Genomic DNA, 21,483 nt, shown 5'->3' with positions numbered 1-21,483 from the left:
TCAGGGGGTCACGGTATAATCACCCTGCCCTCTTATATGTTTTTGTCATGTCTTTTCAGGATGCAAGGATCATGTCCCTGAGTCTTATAATGGCTGCCACAACATACTGTTCATGTGTGGTCAGTCTCCTGTAAAGTGACAAATTAGAGGAAATGTGGACACCAAGGGCCTGCCTACACTTATGTGTAGTAAAGTTACGAGTGTGGAGTCTCTGCACTGTTGGCAGAATCTCCGCATTTGAGGTGGAATATATGCATGGGGCACTGCAGAGAGTGTGCCATGTGAAGATTTAGCCCTGAGTGCGGAGATTCCACCACGAGTGCCAAGAATCTGTTCTCGAACTTTACTACATATAAGTAACTTTATACATCGTGCCCCAACAGTCCCGATATACCTATTTTTCACAACTTTATGACCACCCCAAGCACCTCTTTAAACTGTACTTTCTTGAAAACAGTTGAATGGATTTACACCACATCACAAAAACACACTTCCTGAGTAAAGTTCTAACTTTCTGCCAAATATGGTGCAATAACATGCACACATTGTCTCTGTATCTGTGACAGAAGTTTCCTATAAGAATTAATATGGGAACAAATGTTTTGGAGTTCACTTTTTTCTTGGTTCCCACTTAACGGATTAACCCAAACCCTTTCAGGAAGGAGCTGAGATAGATGAACTTTTTTGGGGGAAAGTTTTAGGTAGATTCATCAAATTGAGTAAAAGATACTAGCAAAGCAAAAACAATTTATTTTCCTAATTGTGCAACACCTCAAAATTTTAACTTGCACACCTCCATTCACAATGCATTGAATTTGGATTCAATCCAGCTTTTCTGGGCCCACCGTAGGAGGGTTTAGATTTCCCCTGTTACTTGATAAATAACTCACTTGCTTTCTATCTTGGTCCATCAATGGATCTTTTAAGTTGCACTGAGGGGAAAGAGAGTTAGCATGCCTTTTCTAATCAATGCTCAATTTCAGTTAACAGTGCAAACAATTTGGCTACACAGTGAGGACCAGGAATCGGTACTCAAGTTAAAAAGTGTTTATTACAAATAAGTAATTAGATTCAAATAGATCACACTCAAGACCATACTATATAAGTACAAGATTGCAACAGGGAGACCATGGGGGATATTTACAAAGAAGTGGCGGAGTGAGTGGTTAGCAGTTATGGCTTAATGCCGCACTCCACCACTTCAGAAATGCAAGGCTGCACCATATTTACAAGGATATGGTGCAGTCTTGCATTTCCTCCTGCGCTGGCACTACACTTAGCAGTATAGCGCCAACGCAGGTGTTGTAATTTGGCAGCGATCAGGGTTAGCATTTAGCTGAAGCCATCTTAGAATTGGCAGCCATTTTGTATGCCATGTGCTACCACGTGCTAACCATGTGTGCTGTCCTACCTAGCTGTCATTTGCTCTTGTACTCTGCTTAGAGACAGACTATATTTAGACTCTGCCACTCTGCACATGCACAGAAGAGACTGTGACAGTCCATGCACCTGTCCTTAGTATGTAACTGTCAGGATGTGTTTACTAGAATTAGCAATTGCTAGCTCCTCCCATTTGTTGACTGTGCATTTCTGTATGACCTTTTATGTATGTAGCCCTTCTCTTCTGTACTTGTACCGCCTTCTTTTGAGCCCCTGTGTGGGTATAAAAGGACCATGCTCCTTCTGTTCAGTGTGCTACTTCATACACTACCGAAGGGTGTTGTGTGAATGTAGTTCCACCTCATTACGTTAATAAATACTTTGTTTTATATTTTAGTTTGTGTGCCAACTTCTATCCTATTGATCTGAGGACTTTGTGCAGAGAAGGGCGAACCCCTAGCACTGGTAGGCCTAGCTGAGGCCCACCACCACAAATTGGCGCCCAATGTGGGGCTCATCGGCGACTCGGATGCAGAAGGAGTGGTTGAAACGAAGGATTGGAATCTGCCGACGGACGATCATTGCCCGAGGATACCCGCGTCTTGACAAACCACAGTTTTTTTCCTCTCTTTCTGATCTGACCATCCAGGTGGTGCCTGTCCTCGACTGAGATCTCTTCTGTTGATTCGCCGTGCCGTGACCGTGGTCGATTTAAGAACTTGGCAGTTGGAATCTGGACACCAAGTGATTGGTAAGCATTGTTGTGATGCAACACTTGCTGTTGGTTTGACGCCTGGGATTGGTAAGGTCGTTTTTGCGACGCTTGCTGTGGCTTTGTGGAATTGTATTGGCCAATTTGGGTTTGTATGTGATTGATATATGAATTGCAATTTATATAGGCAGGTAATGAGGAGAGTTTTCTCTGTTTTGAATTGATTTGAACGGCACGTTGTACAGAAGTACCTTAAGTGCTACTTTAGATATAATACTGCATATTCTGTACTGTTTTTGGCATGCCTGTTTCTAGCACACTTCGTAGGATGTGTTGCTTTTGTAGTGGTACCAATTTGAGACTCGATGAAGCACATCCGGCTCCCCCAGAAGGGACGCCTAATAGGGACATGTATATTAAGTATGGTATTTCTTCTATAATGTACAGCACATTATGGAATAAATATACTCGTAAGAATCCGGAATTACATTGGCCTATGTATGGGTCATTTGATTTGCGAAAGATTCAGTATGTGGAACAACGAATGTTTAAGCGAAAGGCTAGGCAAGACATGTTTGACTGTGTACGAATGTGGGAGAAAGAAGTGCATGAGTGAACGAAGCGTGAGCAAGCCTTGATTGGAAAGGAACATCCTAAGAATATTCATGTGAATGCATTAGAAATAAAAAATAAAGAAATGAAAGAAAATAAAGAGAGAGAAGATAGGGAGTGTCATTTACAGGTAAATGGTCAATACGCTGTTCGTAGACCTCTCTATCCTATCCTTGATAAACCCCTAGATGATTCTCTTTTGTTAGATCGTTCTCCGCCTCCATATACTCTCCCTTCTGGTCTTCATCAGTCAGATAAAGACTCTCCTACAGAGCAGGAGAAAGCATGGGAAACTCGTTCTTTGTTGACCGCTGAGCGTGCGTCTGAGGTTAGATCTGCTGCTCGTAAAGCTGTTCGTAGTGTTGTCCCTGCTTCTGAACTTTTAGATGGCATGAAAGACTGGCTTGAAAGGGAGCAAATATATTTTACCAAGGTATTTGCAGCAGAGGTCATTGAGCGGTTTAGGAAATATTCTGAGGAATTGGAGCCCACTGATGTAGCAGATGACTGTAAGCAAATGCGTGAAGGTCTTTTTGTCTTCTCTCAGGTGGCTGACACAATCAGACGTTTGGTTAAAGTGCGTGCTGATGTAGTCCATTTGCGAGAGGAGTAAAAGGCAGCAGAAGCAGCTGCACAAACATCCCGGATTAACATGGCACGAGCTTCTACTTTTGAGACAGATAAGATAAGAATGTTGTAGTTCATGTGAGACCTATGCGGGAAGCTGCACCTTTGTATGTTCCTGCTAGAGGTGCAGGAACTAGTGATGATAAATATTCTACTGATGCAAAGGGTTATTTTGTTTATAATTGGGTTTACACTCCTTCGAATAGAGCGGATGTCATGGCCCGTAAAACTGCATTACCTGATCCACGAAAGAATCCAGCAGCTTTTTATGAGGAAGTTGAGGGTGCTATTAGCTCTTGTACTATGACTTTGCCTGATATTGACCTGTTTTTCGGATTGATATTACCCCCTGATATGTGGAGAACTGTTCGTAAAGTTAATGATCGTACAGCCTTTGGTGCGGAATAGAAAGATTTAGAACGAATGGATGAAGAAAGAGAGCCCGCACAGAAACTGTGTCAGTTAATTTTAGATCTTCCCGCAGCCATAATAGTAAAGTTAAAGACGATTATTCCCCCTAAAAAGATAGATTGGACTGTATTAGCGTCTTGCAAGCAAAAAGCAGATGAATTGGTTTCTGACTTCTTCACATGCTTTGAAGAGGCATTCCACGATTTTAGTGGCCAGTCATTGACAGATGACACAGGCAGGCATATGTTTGTTGATAAATATGTTGCAAACCTGTTGCCAGGAATAGCTAGTCACCTAAAGGCCAGTGAGAGTTCATGGACTACCTCTTCTCTGGTTTCTCTTCTAACTATGGCTCAGTATTACGAATGACAGGAATTGGAAGCGAAAGGCAGTGAGGATAAAAAGACTAAAGAATTAAAAACAAAGGTTATGTTGGCTCAGTCTTATGGTCCGCCTTCTAGAGGTAATGATAGAGGTGGAGGTGGATCTTATGGTTCGTCTTTTCCTTCTTATACTCGTTCGAATTTGTCTGTTGACCAGTGTGCGTACTACAGGACATTGGGACATTGGGCTTCTGATTGTCCAGCATTGCGTGCTCAGCGGTATCAACGTGGTCAGGGACAAACACCAAATCGTTCAGGATATTCAGGACCTAAAGGGAGCACGGCTGATCGTGCTAGGTTTGATTCTAATATGTGCGGACAGGATCGATTTAACACTTTTGACGGACAAAATCAATATCAAATGTCCGATTATGTGCCATCCAATTTCAAAGACTCAGTTTATGGATAGGAATGTCTAGGATGGGGTAAGGAATCAGTTGAAGTTCCAGTAGATCAGAAGGGTCCCTATGTTACAGCACATGTTTTGGGTTCTACTGATCAGTTTCTGGTTGATACAGGAGCTACTCGTAGCTCCTTGTCTAAACAATTGGTTCCAAGGGCTCCCCTGTCTGGCTTAACTATTACATCGATAGGTTTAGATGGAAAACCTTCTCTTAGCCCACTATCACAACCACTTGCATTTCATGTTGACAAATTTACTGCTCCATGTCCATTTTTGCTTTCTCCAAACACACCAGATAATATTGTGGGTCTTGATATGCTCAAATATTTCAGGGCTACGATACAATATTCTCCGGAAGGAGTACGCGTTATTTTCAAATGACAACTACCCTGTGATGGAGAGATCTTGTATTGTAAAAGAGGACCTTGCATTAGCTTCACTCCCTAGTACTTTGTGAGCTACTTCAGATACCGATGTAGGGCTAATGGTTATTCCGCCAGTGCCTATTAGTGTCAAGGAGGGCACTTCATTGCCACGGTTGCCTCTATATAAAATTTCTCGAGAAGGTGAAGAAGCACTTATACGCATTGTTCATGATTTGATTAAAGTGGGGGTTGTGGAAGAAGTTCCTTATAATGTTTGCAACAGTCCTATTCGTCCTATTTTGAAAACGATACTGACACTAGGATTTACAGATTCATCATTGATTTGCAAAAAGTTAACAAGATTGTAGTACCACAATACCCTGTGGTTTCTTACATAACAACACTGCTTACCCTAGTTCCTCCGTCAGCAACTACATTTTCTGTGATCGACCTGAAGAATGCTTTCTTCTCGATTCCTATTCATCCTGATAGCCGATATTTGTTCGGTTTCACTTTGAATAATAGATCGTACAGATTTTGTAGAATTTCTCAAGGGTACACTGAGAGTCAGAGTATTTATATTCAAGCACTAAAACGACAACTTGATTCTTTTACTTTGTCTGAAGGAGTGGCTCTCTTACAATATGTCGATGACATCTTGTTGGCAGCCGATACGCCCGAGCAGTGTGAAAAATTTACTTTGTCTTTACTTTCTTTTCTTGCTACACACAACCATAAAGTGTCACGGAAGAAATTGCAATATTGTAGACCGAAGGTTACCTATTTAGGTCACCTTCTATCTAAGGAGGGTTGTGCACTTACACCAGGTCGTATACAAGCAATTTTAGACACACCAATACCTTCTACTCAGAAAGATGTCCGTGCATTTATTGGTTTGACCTCGTTCTGCAGGCAATGGATATTAGGTTTTTCACACATAGTAAAACCCCTGCTAGCGCTTTTGACTAAAGACACTCCGATGACCCTTCCATGGACAGATGAATGCCAGGATGCTTTTCGTCAGTTACGGCAAGCTCTTTGTTCTGCACCAGTGTAAGGCACTCTAGATTACACAAAGGCTTTTACACTCTATGTACACGAGAGAGATGGGTGTGCATTGTCAGTTTTAGTACAGACACACGGTGACAAGCAGCGTCCCTGGGCGTATTTTTCAGAGGTTCTTGATCCTGTTGCTAGTGCATTGTCTTGGTGCTTCCATTCAGTTGCAGCAAGAGTGTCCATACGTCAGAGTGAAGGGATAGTTTTGGCACATAAACTATTGGTGCTAGGACCCCATGCGGTTGATGCCCTTTTGAATCAGACGAGCATGCAACATTTGACTGGTGCTCGTTTAACAGGATATGAGTTGACGCTGTTAGCCCTTCACATTACATTGAAGAGATGTGCGACACTGAACCCAGCTACTTTGTTGCCATATCCAGCGACTCAGACTCAGTCACATGAGTCTCACGATTGTATCTTCCTTACTGAGGAACAGACAAAGGGTCGTGTTGATTTGCAAGGTACGCCCCTTTCAGATGTAGATGGGGAATTGTAGGTTGATGGGTCCTGTTTGAAGTTACCAGATGGCACGACTTCAGCTGCATATGCAATCACGACACTTGAGACAGTAGTGGAGACAGCTCGTATTGTTAGGGGTTTGAGACCTGCAGTGAGATCCAGACATTGACATGTGGCTAGACGCATTCCCCAGGTCTCTTTGATGTCACTCCCTAGACGCCTGCCGGGATTATGGTTTTTAGAGACGATCCCTAACAGATGTAAAGGGACGCTCTACCCGTAAACCGACGCTTGGCTTACTTCCGTGACCACGCCCCCTTCCTTGTTCCTGATTCGAGCTTACGCCATTACCCCTAGCGTCTCGCTCGTTTCCCTGTTCCTGCCCTGCATATTTCGACCCCTTTCCCTTCTGTTACTGAGGATTGTTTGGATTTATTCCTGGAGCGGAGACCTTTTCTAGATCGCGGATCTCCCGGCGTATAGTGGTGCTCGCACCGGCTTGTGAGGGAAGCCGGTTCTCTTTCTTCCCGCGCATTGTGGTGCAAGTCCCGGCTTATGAGAGAGGCCAGTTCTCTTTTTCCCCCTCATTGGTGTGCACGGCTGGTTTGCACATCTTGTTTCCGACTCATGAGAGAAGTCGGTTCACGTTTCTCCAGTGCTCCTTGCTCTTGGCCCCTAGGAAGGAACCTCGAGTCGTTCGGCTCACCCTACAGAGGTTTCTACATCCCTATTGAGAGAGTGTTGCTCCGCCTGGTGCTTGGTCCCGGGCCGGGCTCCGCCTGGTGCTTGGTCCCGGGCCGGGCTTCGCCTCTCTTGAGTGAGTATATGCTCCGCTCTTCGTTCCCCCTGAAGAGCCGGCCATTGCTCCACAAGTCCCCTTATTTCCCCCCTTTATTTCTTTGTACATTCTTTGGTCTGAATGTCGTGTGAATGTGATACTGCTTAGTCCATCCAAGAGTATAAGGACTCCTTCTTCCCAGAGTCTGTTGTCTTACCTGCTACCTGCTTCGAGGACATTCTTGGACAAGACTGGGGTAAGTGAACTGCGATGCTAATCACATGTCAATGTACCTGTAGGTGAATGTTAGTACAGTGTATTGGTATCCTCTTACTGTTTCCCTACAGCCTCCTCGCGACCAGACAGACCTGCTCCCTTCCTGTGATTCCGCCCCACGTATGGGGAGAGTGGTGGACACTCCTTGGAATTTTCCCCCATACTTTTAGAGAACAGCCTACAGGAGTGTATGCTACACAGCATTCCTGTGGTTGTTTTTTGGAGGTTAAGGGGATTTCTCTTCACTCCTGTGGACCCTTGGCGCCTGGCTCTTGATTCCCGACACGTATACCACAGAAGTCGGCCCAAGCAGCTGAGCTGATAGCTTTGACACAAGCGTGTGAACTTAGCACTGACTTGCGTGTGAACATCTATACAGACAGCCGCTATGCTTTTGGAGTGGCCCATGATTTTGACCTACTCTGGAAGGAAAGAGGCTTTCTTACATCCCACGGGATACAGATAATGCATGGAGAATTAGTGCATAATCTTTTGACTGCACTTACATATCCAAAGAAAATAGCTATTTTAAAGTGTAGCGCGCACAAGAAAGTAATTGATAAGATAGGACAAGGCAACGCATTTGCAGATCGCGTAGCTCATGAGACTGCGATGCAACGAAGCACTACATCCATGTACGTAGTGAAATCACAAGCTGAGCGTTGGCATGATGCTAGAGAGGAAGTATTAGATATACAGAGATCTGCCACTGTGGAAGAACTTGAGCAATGGTCTAAAGAAGGAATGTTAGACGATGAGGGCTTTTGGCGCAACAAAGAGATGAATAAGTGGAAATTGCCTGCTGCTTATTTACAGCCTATGGTTCAAATGGCACATGGGCTGGCACATGTTGGAGCTCTAGCGATAACGAAAATGCTTACGCAAGTCTGGGAGCATTCAGAGATATCCGGTACAGCTAAAAGAATAGTGCAATCTTGTTAGATCTGTTGGCAGTATAATCCTGGAAAAGGGACACGGACTCCTACAGGAGGGTTTGCTACACCAACTGCACCTTTTGAAGTTTTGCAAATGGATTACATCCAACTTGAACGCTGTAACAACTTAAAGTATGTTCTACTGGTGGTATGTGCCTTCAGTAAATGGATAGAGGAGTACCCTACAAAGGATAATACAGCTCTTACTACAGCGAAGGTGCTTTCAAAATAGTTTTTCCCTAGATATGGTGTTTGCAAACTTTTGTGGAGTGACAACGGACCTCATTTTATTGGGAACGTTGTTGAGCATGTCCTGAAAGGATTAGGGATCAAACAGAAATACCATTCAGTTTTCCACCCACAATCAGCAGGATTAGTGGAGAGGTATAACGCTACTTTGAAATTGAAATTAGCACAAATACTGGCTTCCACGTCTTTGAAATGGACAGATGCACTACCCTTGGCATTGTTGTCCATAAGATCGGTGCCACATTCACGATCTCGGCTTACTCCATATGAAGTGGAATTTGGAAGACCAATGAACATCTGGGGAGTTCCAAAGCCAGGCCCCGTGCATGATGTACCTTGTGTTCTGATGAATGATTATTTGGCACAGTTAACCGACAGTTGATCTCTATCCATCAACTGGTTTGAGAAGCTCTTCCAGATAGATGTACAGGTGAGGCCCACGATCTCCGTCCTGGTGACCAGCTCCTGGTGACCTTGACCTGATGGTCAAGGTCTTCAAGAGGTCGAACAGCTTGGAGCTTGGTGGCGAGGACCAGAGCAGGTGCTCCTAGCAACAAGGACAGCAGTTCGAGTAACAAACAGGAAGAACTGGGTCCATAGCACTCACTGTAAGTGAGTGTCACCTGCCTTGGTGGAACCTGCTGTGCTGACCGATCATCGAGAGCTCTTGGAGACGGAGAAGGGCCACGCTATCTCACCTGACGAATCTGAGGGAGTCTTCCCGGACCACATTCCTGGAGTATCGCGATACCAACTGAGACCGAGGAAAGAATCTGAAGTGCTGAAAACTACTGGTTGAGCAACCGCCCTGGATTGGTGAAACGGAGTGCCGATGTGGCAAGGGGGGTTATCAGTGCTGCGAAGTGACACCCGTCTTGGCCCTCGGTGAAGAAATCAACGGCTGCCCAGGGATAAGAGCTCCAACGATTGTTTCAACGACGAAGTAATCATGCCTGTTGAAAGATCAACTGTTTTTAAGATCTGCAATAAAAAGACCATTTGTGCAGTAGGATTTGTTGTTGCTATGGTGGCTATAGCAGTGACAACCTGGTTTGTTGAGAAAGTGGCTCCTTTTCGACAACTTTTGATGGCCACTACTCCAGTACCAGTTGAGCATCATTACTTTACGCTTCCCTACAGTGAGCAGAAGCATTAACAATCCTACCTAAATAATATGTTTATTCAGATGTTGCATCACACTCACAATGCCGCAAATACTACCAAAGGTTGGGTGTGTGGGATGATACCTGCTCACCAGAAAAAAAGAGGAACACCTTTTATTCCCCTTCCTTTCTCTCATAACGGTTCTTGCCAAGCGTGGTTTGCGCTTTTAATTGATTCTGGAAAGGTGGCAGTTGGAAGGATTAATTATCATCTCAATAAAATGTGTTATCCAGATGAAGATGGTAATCCGCGAGCTGAAGGAACTAAATGGGAGGGGGAGGAGTATCGACCTGAGAATATTTCTACGCCCTATGTTTTCCCAAATATGAGAACTATTAAGAACAATGGACCTTGACCAGACTGACACCACTATAACTCGTGCCTTCTCTATGTACTGCTTATACCCTTTAATATTATATCCCTTATACCATCTAAAATATAGTATTTACAATAATAGTTATGATATCGCAAGTCACATCTTTTGTGAAAATAAAGTGCATTGTAATAAGGTCCTGAGGGCCCTAAGGACTAACCGCCGTGCCCGCGATCCAATTCCCACCGCTGGGGTCGGGAAAGTTCCCCCCACTGTATTATGATGCAATTGTGGTTACTGTGGCGGTCTCATCTATGACGGTGCCAATACCCCCGAATATGTATCTGCAAATGCGTGCAAAATTACAGGAAACATGATATGTATACACATGCATGACATATGTGGACATATGCATTGTGAACCATGTACCCAATTGCTGGAGTGTGGCAGTTTGTGCACAGTCCAGTCAATGGGGATACATGCCACCTACGGACCTAACTGCATTCCGCACCCAAAGCATCATAATCTTCATTGTTCAGCTGCGATGGTGCAGTGGGGGCTGGAGATAGGGATCCACACTGGACTCTGTCAGGAAGATGCTGATTTCCGTGAGCATGCACCCCAAATGCATCATTTCTGACGATTCGAGGCAGGCGATCGGACCACCACGGACGGGTCGTCAAAAACACACACCGTAGTCCAGATAGTGGTCAGAGATCCCTGTACTGTTCTATGGATGTTGTTTTTCTCTGACCGCCATCTCGGTGGTCAGAGAAAGGTTGTCGGAGTCGGTGATCTTTCAGCGGTTGGTCAGAGTACAGTAGGCATGCATCGTAATCCGGCGGTCGTACCAACTGCTTCCGACGAGACTGTGGCGGTTGAACCGCCTCCGACAGGACCGTGGAAGCCGGATCTGACCGGCAACGTAATCAAGCCCTATATTTTGTATTCTATCTCTGTTATTTTTAGGTTGTGAGTGGAGAAAAAATTATTTTGTTGGGTGCTGAATTTAATCGGTTAAGGTATGTTTATTTTAAACTATTTTTGAGGTAATTTGAAGGTCGGAGAGAGGTAGTTAAGTGATATATGTAGTATGTTGCCTGTCATTATGAAGGTTGTTGTGTGGCGTAGGTTTCTTTTATAGTGCTTGGGGTTGCGTTTATATATGGGTTGGTATAGCGTTCATAGTGTTGTATATGATTAGGTATGAGTATTATGCTTAATAATGTGTAGTTTTATGTGCAATTGTATTATGTAGTGTAATATATGGAAATATTATTTGTGAGGGAGGGTGTTTAGTTTAGTCTTTACAGATTTTTTTGGTAAGGACTTTTTTTATGGAACATGGATGTTATGTTTCTCTTTTTTTAAAGGAAATCTTTATTAGTTTATTACAAACTATTTTTGTGTAGATTTCCTTTGTTTCAGGATTTTAAGAGCGGTTCTGTTTTTTAAACATATTTTTCAGGTTTTTAAAGGCACCAAGAGACTGAGGATTACTTTGAGGGATTCATATTTTGCACGGCGCATTTTTACATTTTTTTTTCCAATACATTATTTTGGTGGAATACTTTTGGAATATTCCAGAATTGAACATAGATCAGCAACAACAAAACTGTAAGTTATAATAATTATTTTAATGAGTTTTGGAAATGTTATATGAATAATTATAAGTATTTGTCGGTAGTTTAATTTTTTTTTTAACTACTTTGAAATATTTCTATTAAAAATATTACAAATATTTTTACTATGTCACTGAGTAGTGTCAAATTTAGAAATGTTTTTATTGACATACAAAATATTGTAATATTTTAAAAAGAAATATTTAAAAAATATTTCGTTGTAGTATATTGTAATCAGGTACATGGTTCGTAAATGAAAGGTGTTGTTTAGAGTATAGATTTGGCTATCATCTCTCGGTACTCTAGTCCTGTGTTATTTGGAAATAGTCTAACTTTGAATTGTAAATGTTCATACACTATTCTGGTTTGTTTAGTTAGTTTAGGGTAGAGTTGTGTGACCAATTGTTCTAGTCTAAGTTCGTGGTAGCTTTGATCATTTTGTATAGCTTCTACTATTTTGTGAAGGGTAGGTTGATTTCTTTCAAGTGTGGATTGGAACACAATATGCCATCCTTCCACTGTGTTGTTAGTTTTTGCCTGTTGTGCTAGGGTACTGTCATACACATTCCAACATGGAATGTTGAATTTTGGTTGGTATCTGTGTCCTGATCTATGTAGTCTCCCTACCAAAGTTTCTTTGGAGTAATCCATTAGGGGAGCTAGTTTTTCTTCATTGTTTTGGTAGAAAGGACTTTCTATTAATATGTTATAATGGTATGTTACATCAGTGATAGGGACGAAGGCTAGAGCTATTAGTTTTTTTTATTTCATAAGCAAATTGGCTGTTGGTGGCATAATCTACTCTTAGGGGGGACTTTTGTAGGTGACACCATATACTCTGATTCAAATTGAAGGAACAACCTTGTATGGCTCTATAAGGATACATTTTGACTTTTTACTATGTTGTATGGGGTACACATAGTCAAGAGAAATGGTATCCCATATAACATAGTAAAAACTTCCCCTTTTATGAGATCCATTTTGCACTTTCTGTCATTGTCCTTTTGTACACTGTGATTAAATAAATATACAGAAAGAGTTATTTAAAAATTATGTATTATGAAATGTTTAGCATTTCAGTGCAAACTTACATATATGTTGTGGGTTGATGTTTTTAGCTGCTGCAAACAGTTTCTGTTGTAATCGTGTTTTCAGGCTGCAGGTTTTGTCTGTTGCAATATAAAAAAAAAGCATTTGCAATGCAATAGGTCTCCCATTACTGAAAGTTTGAGCTGTAGGCGGTGCATTATTGTTTGTAACAGCAATAGCTCAAACTTTCAGTAAAGCGAGCAGTGCTTTACAGAGTGCAACATCAGTTATTTGAAATAAATGTCACCTTGAGATCAGCACACTTGCTAACCCGAACCAGCTAGATGTACTGTGGCAGGCAGGCTGCTAGAAGGATGACACGAGACAGAGCAGCCCTGCAGATTAGATCACAAGCTCTGCGGTGCCGAGTGCGCATGCGTGCGTTCTGCTGTGACAAAGAGGTAACATATATGACAACAGCACTACTATCACCAGTGGATTGCCTGACCAAAAGAGCAGCCGGCCCGCAATTTAGATAATCACATGCATCAGATCTGGAGTGTTCCGCGTGTGCGTGCATGCTGCTGTGAAGGTAACAACACTTCAGTGGCAGGCAGCGGCTGCCTGCAGACCCAAGAAGGATGACGAGACAGAGCAGCCGTGCAGATTAGACCATGACACATCATGCAACAGGATCACAGATCTGCAGTGCCGCGTGTGCGTGTCTGCCGTGCTGCTGCTGACATTACAAAGTAATAATGCGCACAGAGCGGTAAAAAACAACACTGTATGAGGCTGCCTGACCAAAGAAAAGTACTCATAACACGGAGATCTTCAGTGCTGCGTCACCGTGTGACCGTGCGGTGCGTGCAGGTGCTGCCTGCTGTGAACAACACTAAAGCCTGTGGAAGGCTGCCTGACCATGACGGAAGGATGATGAGACAATCACAGACCAGCCCTGCAGAAGATCACACATGTCTGCAGCATCACAGATCGGCAGTGCGCCACGTGTGTTGTGCTGCAGCGCTGTCTGACATAGAGGTAATGTGCTGCTCAGAGCTCACAGAGAGTTAGTATACTACTAACTTAACACAGTCACGTGAGGATGCCTGACAAGTTATGTTCTGGTGAACTTCACCTACTCGTCACCGTGAGTCCTGCGGCGGCCATGGTGGACGGGACCCGTCCCGGCTGGTTTATTATTGCCTCGAGTCGGGTTAGTCGCCCTCCTGCGCAGGCAGCTGCAGCGCTGCATGATTGTACCAGTCAGGCACACAACTCACTCACACTGACTGTGATTTGTGGAGTTGAGTCCGATCCCGCGGGCTTGTTCTCCGGGTCATCCGACCGAGGCGAGTTGCACCCCCCCCCCCCACTGGGCAGAGTCTCTGTCAGATTAGCAGCAGCCCTTTTAAACCTAGCATCATATTGTGTTCACTGGAACTTCAATTTCAAGCTGGAGGGGACTAGTCTGTCAGTGACTACCTTCACGCGCTGGTTTTGAAGGGCCGCGGCTCTGCACTTCAGCCGCAGCATTAACCACACAGTGGCCTCTTCTATGGAAAATACAGGAACAGTGTGAGTGCTTTGTGTCTCTCCGTGCCATGCATTGTTTGAATGCCTCTATGGTATTTCAACCCTGGCATCTGGGGCCGGAACGCCCATAGGTGATCTTCAGCGACATCATGAGAATTTCTGGTTGACCCGTGCCTTTGGAAGGCCAGTATGACCGGGAAAAACACGTCAGGGACCAACCTTACTTGCCGCATACTTCTCACCAGTGCTACCATTACCATCTCTTAATGCCCCGACACACGGGTGAATCTCCTGTGGTTGCTATTGAAAGGGCGCACGTTTTTCTAGGACGCACCTGTAATAGGTGTCTTCGTTATTGCACGTTCCTCGTGTATCCAAAATAGGGTTAGGCTGGAGAACCTTCTTGTTTCCCGCTTCCGCGTTGGGGAACTCGTATCAGTCAATTTACCCGAAAGAGAATTTCTTAGCATTTAAGAATGCTTTTAAAATGTTCTTATTCTGTTAATAGAGACTGCGTTTTTCCAGGTTTCTCTCAATCCTATATTTTAATCTGTTCACTCCGTGAAGCCTTTTAGACTTTATAAATAATAATGTATTTATCCACTCGTTCCTTGAAAGAATATTTGAATGAATTCGGCAGTGGCATCATGCAAAACGATGGAGAACCCTGCAAGATGTGATAAGGGGCCCGATTATCTCATATCTCACAAATTTTCATAGACTTTGGGCTGATGGCCCCCCTCCCCAGCCCCCTTGCGCCGCACGGGCCTGTGTTACGCCCCTGGACTCGGAGTGTTTGAAGCAAAGCCTGCAGGAAGTGCAGCACACGACTGACCCGGCCTCAGCCCTGCAGACCATTCCACGACACCTCCTAGACTCTTCATTTCCCTGTAGGCCGGTGAGCCTTATCACGCTGGGCCTGTCTTTGTTAGTGAGTCGAGACGCTTTTCTCGCTGAACTCTTTTTCACCTTACTGGCTATCGCCCGAGCTCTCCTTTTACCATGTACACTTTGTTGCCTCTTCTGTGATGACGGCTTCCCTCCACTTCAGCGGCTTAGCACAACTGGATGCCCTGTCCATATACCGCTGCACTTTCTGATCCTTTGAACCCCTGCTGCTGTCTGTAACTCGACTCCTGTCACTACCTCTTGACGTGCATGCCAGAAACCCCGCTGCCACTCGTTAATCTTTCTTTTTGTCTGCCTCCCCCAGTCCATCTCGCCATTTTGGGGGAAAGGGCCTTCTTGTTGATTGTGTGTCAAAGATAGGGGACCTTCTGTTCCAGACACTGTGCACTCTTTCACGCATTCTGTATTCTTGGCACATGTAACAAGCGGCACTGAAAGCCATTGCTAAAGCAATCGCTATTGTAAAAAAGAAAAACACGCCTGCGAGTAGTGTGCGCACGCGCGCCACAGCGAACATGAGTTTTCAATTATCACGCCCATGTCTGGGCACGATAATTGAAACCACATTGCCTTTGGTGCGCATAACAGACACCAATAGGCCACGGGCGGAGCTATGTGCCCGCCTTTGGCCAATTGTGTGCCGTCTTTCAGAAACACACGCACGCAAAGGCCAATCACGGAAGCCAAAAGGAAACGCACACGTGCGTGTGCGATTCCAGGCTCCGTTTTGGAACCCCACACTCAAGGGCTCCCGCTGCGCGAGCCCTAAAAATGTTAAATATTATGCTTTTTGAAAGTTTGATGTTTAAGGAGGGTTAGGTTGAGGGTGTTGTTTCAATATCAGTTTAACTAGGTTCAAAGTTATTTTGCACATATACTTATGTTTTTTGGCTGCTTTCTTTGGATGCTTGATGATGGAGTTTGATTGAAGATGGAAGAATCTGTAGAGAAGGGTAAATTGTTAAAACGTATTTAATAAATGTTTATTAGGATTTATTGTTTTAAACTTTCCTTTAATCATTATTGATTTTAATTGGAAAATATACTTACTTTGTTTAGTTAATATATAGGTTATTTGGTGAAGTCTTCTCTGTTGTAGGGTAAATCTGGCAGAGTTTCCTTCTCCTCCAGTGTTTCCTGCTTTCGATGTAATTTTTTACTGGCTTTTATATTGTTTATTTAATTGGTATAAGTATGTTATTGGTTGTTCTGTTTTGTAGTTTGATACTATTTGTTGTTTAGAATCTGATTAATTATTTTGTCAGTTATATCCTTATTTAGAAAACGGCAATTAATGTTGTTTAAAACTGCATTAAAATATATTTGGCTAGCTTATAGTATAGGTATTTATTTTATGTTGAGAAATATTGTTTATTCAAAAAATAAATGTGTACTATATTTTAGTGATGTTTATATATGTGACAATGTTTTTGGGAAATAATGTTTTGTTTCAAATTGTGAAATATAATTTTTCTGATGTTTAAAAGTGTTATATTCTGTGCAACTGCATTTATTAATATATGGGATATACTTTTTAATTTTTATTTATTTAATAAATATTGTGTTTGTTATTTTTTTATAGGTAAGTGTTATTTTATTTTACAATATTTATGTTGTTGATACTGTTATTTTCCATATTTTTGCTGTGTGCTATTTTCGTTTAAAAGTGATGATACTTTTGCATACAATATTTTTGTTTTCAATATTTGTAAAATAAATATTTTTGTTGACAATATTTCTTTTCCAATAGTGTGTTTTGTAGGTCGATATTAGTAGTGTCGATATTATGTCAGTGAACCTTTGGAATCAACTCGGAGTGACACAAAGCCCTGCAAAGCCTCCTTGCAAAGCTGCCCGCCTCCTCGGAACCAATGTCGAGTGACACAAAGCCCAGCAAAGTCCCACAATGCTTCACCACCCAGTTTCACCGGAACTGGTGCCGGATGATGCGAAGCCTCGCAAAGCAATGCTGTGCAGACTGCGCACAGAGGACATAAGGTACAATCCTCAGCAGGTGAAACTTGGTCCTGTGCCAAGCCTGCACTCCTTCATGGTTGGCCTGCACTTGTGACTTTGTCCAGGTCCAGCACAACCCTTGATCTAAATCTTTAAAATTCAATATCTCCAGTTCTACTAATTGTATTTTTGGCGCTTTACTGTCAAACTATTTATTCTATTTCACTCTGTTGTTCGCAATTTGTGTGGGATTTTTCTTGTGTTGTATTTTAACTCTCTTACTGATTGTGTGCTGCATAAATACTTTGCACCTTGCCTCTAAGTTAAGCCTGATTGCTTTTTGTGCCAAGCTACCAGAGGGTTAAGCACAGGTTAATTTAATGTGTTGTGTGGCTCTGTCTAACAAGAATTGTGGCTGTTGCTCGAGGAAGGTTTACACCCCCTTAACTAACAACCCAATTTCTCACATGCGCCATGTACTATCCGCTTATAAGAAGGTTAAATGTACTGTCAGATTTGGGGGTCTCTAGTTGGCACAGGTAGGTACTGGTGACAAATAAGGACCCTTGTCTCTAGTCAGGGTAAGGGGGTACACTCCTAAAATAACCCCTGCTCACCCCCTTGGTAGCTTGGCACAAGCAGATAGGCTTATCTCAGAGGCAGTGTGTAAAGTATTTGTAACCACATACAGTAACCCAGTGACACACCACACAAGGTTTATATCAAAAATAAGTATTCTTTATATAGACTTAACACAAGACCATTAAACGGCAAGAATCCACAATACTAAACTTAAAAAATGGTGGTTTTAGCTTAGTTCAGTTCTTAAGATGTATGTATGTATGTATGTATGTATTGCGACTTATATAGCGCACGTATCACCCGAAGGTATCAAGGCGCTTGCTTAGGGAACCCGTCCTGGTATTCCCCTGTGAGATACCCCGGCAGGGTATCCACAAGGTGAAAGCCAGGCATCCCGCCGCGAGGGGCCGTAGTGGAGATTAAGCAAGCTATTGCCCAGAGTCGCAGAGTATGACCCCGTGAGTCGAGTAGGCACCGGAGCGAGAATTGTCGAGTCCGTGGAATTTTTTAGCCCGAGACCCGCCGAGGCGGGGAATCGAACCCTGGTCCACGGCTGATCTCAGCTTCCGGGTCTGCCGCCTCTAACCACTGAGCCACGCTTCTCCACCAGATGCAACACTTTTTGTCAATGTACCTTACGATGCGTTGCGCTTCCACAACAAGTAATGTATGTTGCAGCAATGGAATTCTTACTCGTTGAGTCGCGCTTCCAGCTCCTTGCAACACTCAGTCCCTCAGAAGGGTCAAAACCAGCAGTAGGCACTTCCAAAGAAATCTGTGGAGCTGGGGTTTGAAGTCTGTTGTCCCTGAGACTTCAGTAGGAGGAAAGCTCTGTTCTAAGCACTTGGAGATCTTTCACAAGTTGAAAATAAAGCACAGAAAGTTCTTTCTCCTTTCTTTGGCAGTCAGACAACCCCTGCGGGCCAATCCCCTAAGCAGCACTTCAGCTTAGGAATAGTCTCTCCTCAGTTTCTTTAGGTTCCTCTCCTCAGCAATGGTTTCTTCTTGTAGTCCAAAAGTGATCTAATTTCTTGGGATCAGGGTCCCAATATTTATACCCTAAAATCCTTTGTCCTCTGAGGGCAGAGGAGCCTTTGCCCAGTCCAAGCCAGTTCTGGAGCACTCTGTTTACATGACTCCTTCTTTCCTTTCAGTGTGCAGAGCAGAAGCATCAGACGCCTCACAGGAGGTGGAGCCAGCATTGTGGAGGAAAAGCACAGCCCTTGAGCACTTTGTTGACATGATTCCTTCTCTTCTTTCACAGTGCAGGGCAGAGACATCAGATGCACCACAGGGGGTGGAACCAGCACTGTGTGGGGCGGGCACAGTCCAAATCAGGTCCCAGGTGCAACTCCTCCCTCCCATCTAGATGCAGATCTCTCTATTCACCACTGGGCTGACTCATTCTGTCTCCTGGAATCCCCCAGCCCTGTCACTCAAACTCCAGACAAGGAATACACAACCCAGCACAGGCAGGCTTGGATAATTAGACAAGAAAATACCTACTTTCTAAAAGTGGTATTTTCCAAACACAGAATGTTAAAACCAACTTCACTAAAAGATGTATTTTATCATTCTGAGTTCAGGCATACTAAACTCGAATTTCTACCATGTTCCCTGAGTCAGTTAGGATTATAAAATGTAATAATCTAACTGCCCATTTTGGCCTATGGAGAACAGGTAGCCTTGCAATAGTGAAAAACGAAAATGGCTTTAATTCACAATTAGGACATGCCACACACACCAGGTCATGTCCTACCTTATACTTACAATGCACCCTGCCCTTGGGCCTACCATAGGGGTGTCTAATATGAAGAAAAAGGGAAGGTTTGGGGACTGGCAAGTGGGTTCATTTGCCCAGTCAGCATGGCAGTACCAGACTGCACACAGGTTCTGCAATGGCAGGCCTTAGACACACTTTTACAGGCTGCTTCTGTGGGTGGGACAACCAATGCTGCAAGCCCACTAGCAGCATTTGGATTACCAGCTCTGGGCACTCCTAGTGCACGGTACTAGGGTCTGACCAGTAAACCAAATCAGCCAATCATGGAATCACTAATCCATACATTAATTTATAATAGGGAGAACATGTGCACTTTAGCACTGATCCGCAGTGGTAAAGTGCCCAGAGTCATAAAACAGCCAACAACAGGCCAGAAAAAATAGAAGAGGAAGGCAAAATGTTCAGGGGTGGCCCTGCAAAAAGGGCCAAATCCAATATGTACCAATCAGGTTTTAAGCCAATTTTGACATGTTTTAGGGTTCAGAGCACATACTCTGGGCACGGAACAGCAATGTCCTAGTGTTAGAGTTCAAGATTACCAACAGGTGAGTCTGAATAAATGAAAACTTGGGAATGGCCAACCAACAAAGGGTTACTTTGCCACACTCCAGTCACCCACTTACTCAGAGTGCCATGTTGATTTGTGTGCAGTGGTATCAGTTGGGAGCTGGATGTCTCAATTTGTTCCCGAACGCATTTAATTGCATTTAGTTGTTTCAAGTCATGAGTGGTTTTTACAGGCCACACTGATTTATACTTTTTATACTAGAGTTTAGCAAGTTGTATTCAGATTCATCAAGTTATGTGCAATTACAAAAGTAGTTTTCCCAACTGTAGTAAGTTGTGGGAAGTTAAATCTAGTTGTGCATACATCAAGCCACACTCTGATGTATAAATCATGATCAATAAGTCAGATGTGTATATTTCTTCAAATGTGGGGTTAGTACAGCATATTTGTTCTCATAGTAACTGGAGGGGCAGCTATATGTGAATAATGCACTTCTCAGAAATGACAGAAACCAGCAACATAAATGTAGTCTGTCTTCCTAGGAATGCCTGTTTTATTTTTAAACTGTATTTTATTGGTTTTAAGCAAACAACAAAACATACAGTGTGTGTTGACAGTGCTAGACATAATCCAGTGTCCGTTATATAGCAGAGGGATATACAGTCCAGCAAGACATAAAATGCACATGAGGAATTATTCATTTGTCTGAAGACATTTCACGGCAATGATAGATAGAACCAGGACAGCAAGCAGATCACCATACAATAAAACATCAATAACCGCTCGGTCGTCAGGGAAATAATAAAGTCAGTCACTCAATTCCCCATCAGTCCTCCACCCCAGACCCATCTTCAAAGGATAGATCATAGTCATCTCGGAACATACCCAGCAGTTGGCCCCATTGCATTATAGCCTCATATGCCCCCAGGTAATTGCGTGAGAGTTACATGTGCTGTTCATCTCCAATCCCCCACTCCAGTAGGTCCCTCAACAAGTGTGCCATCAGCGGGGTCATCACCTCCATCTACCCAATGACCACCGTCTCTTTGCCAGTAACGAGGCCAGCTGGGCTAGTTTATAAGGAATCCTGCATCCTTTAGGATGTGCCACCACACCCAGGAGACATGCAAGTGGTGTCAGTGGGACACTGATAGTCCGTGGCTGTTCCCATGCGTGGCACGACTTGGGCCCAGTAAGACTGGACCTGAGCACAATCCCAAGATAACTGGAAAAAAGTGACCCGACCTCCCCACAGCGGGCACGAGCAGCACCCCTCGCAGGATCTACTTTGTTCAGACTACACAGAGTGACAAATGCATGATTCAGGAAATAGTAATGCAAGAGTTTAAAGCTGTAGTTGCACAGCACGGTATGAAAAAGGTTTGATGCAATGTCCCAGTCCAGATCCGAGATGGGTGTACCTATATCT

The sequence above is a fragment of the Lissotriton helveticus genome, chromosome 3_1, assembly GCF_964261635.1.
Source record: "Lissotriton helveticus chromosome 3_1, aLisHel1.1, whole genome shotgun sequence".
Classification (NCBI taxonomy): domain Eukaryota; kingdom Metazoa; phylum Chordata; class Amphibia; order Caudata; family Salamandridae; genus Lissotriton; species Lissotriton helveticus.
Note: the sequence above shows the minus strand (reverse complement) of the source record.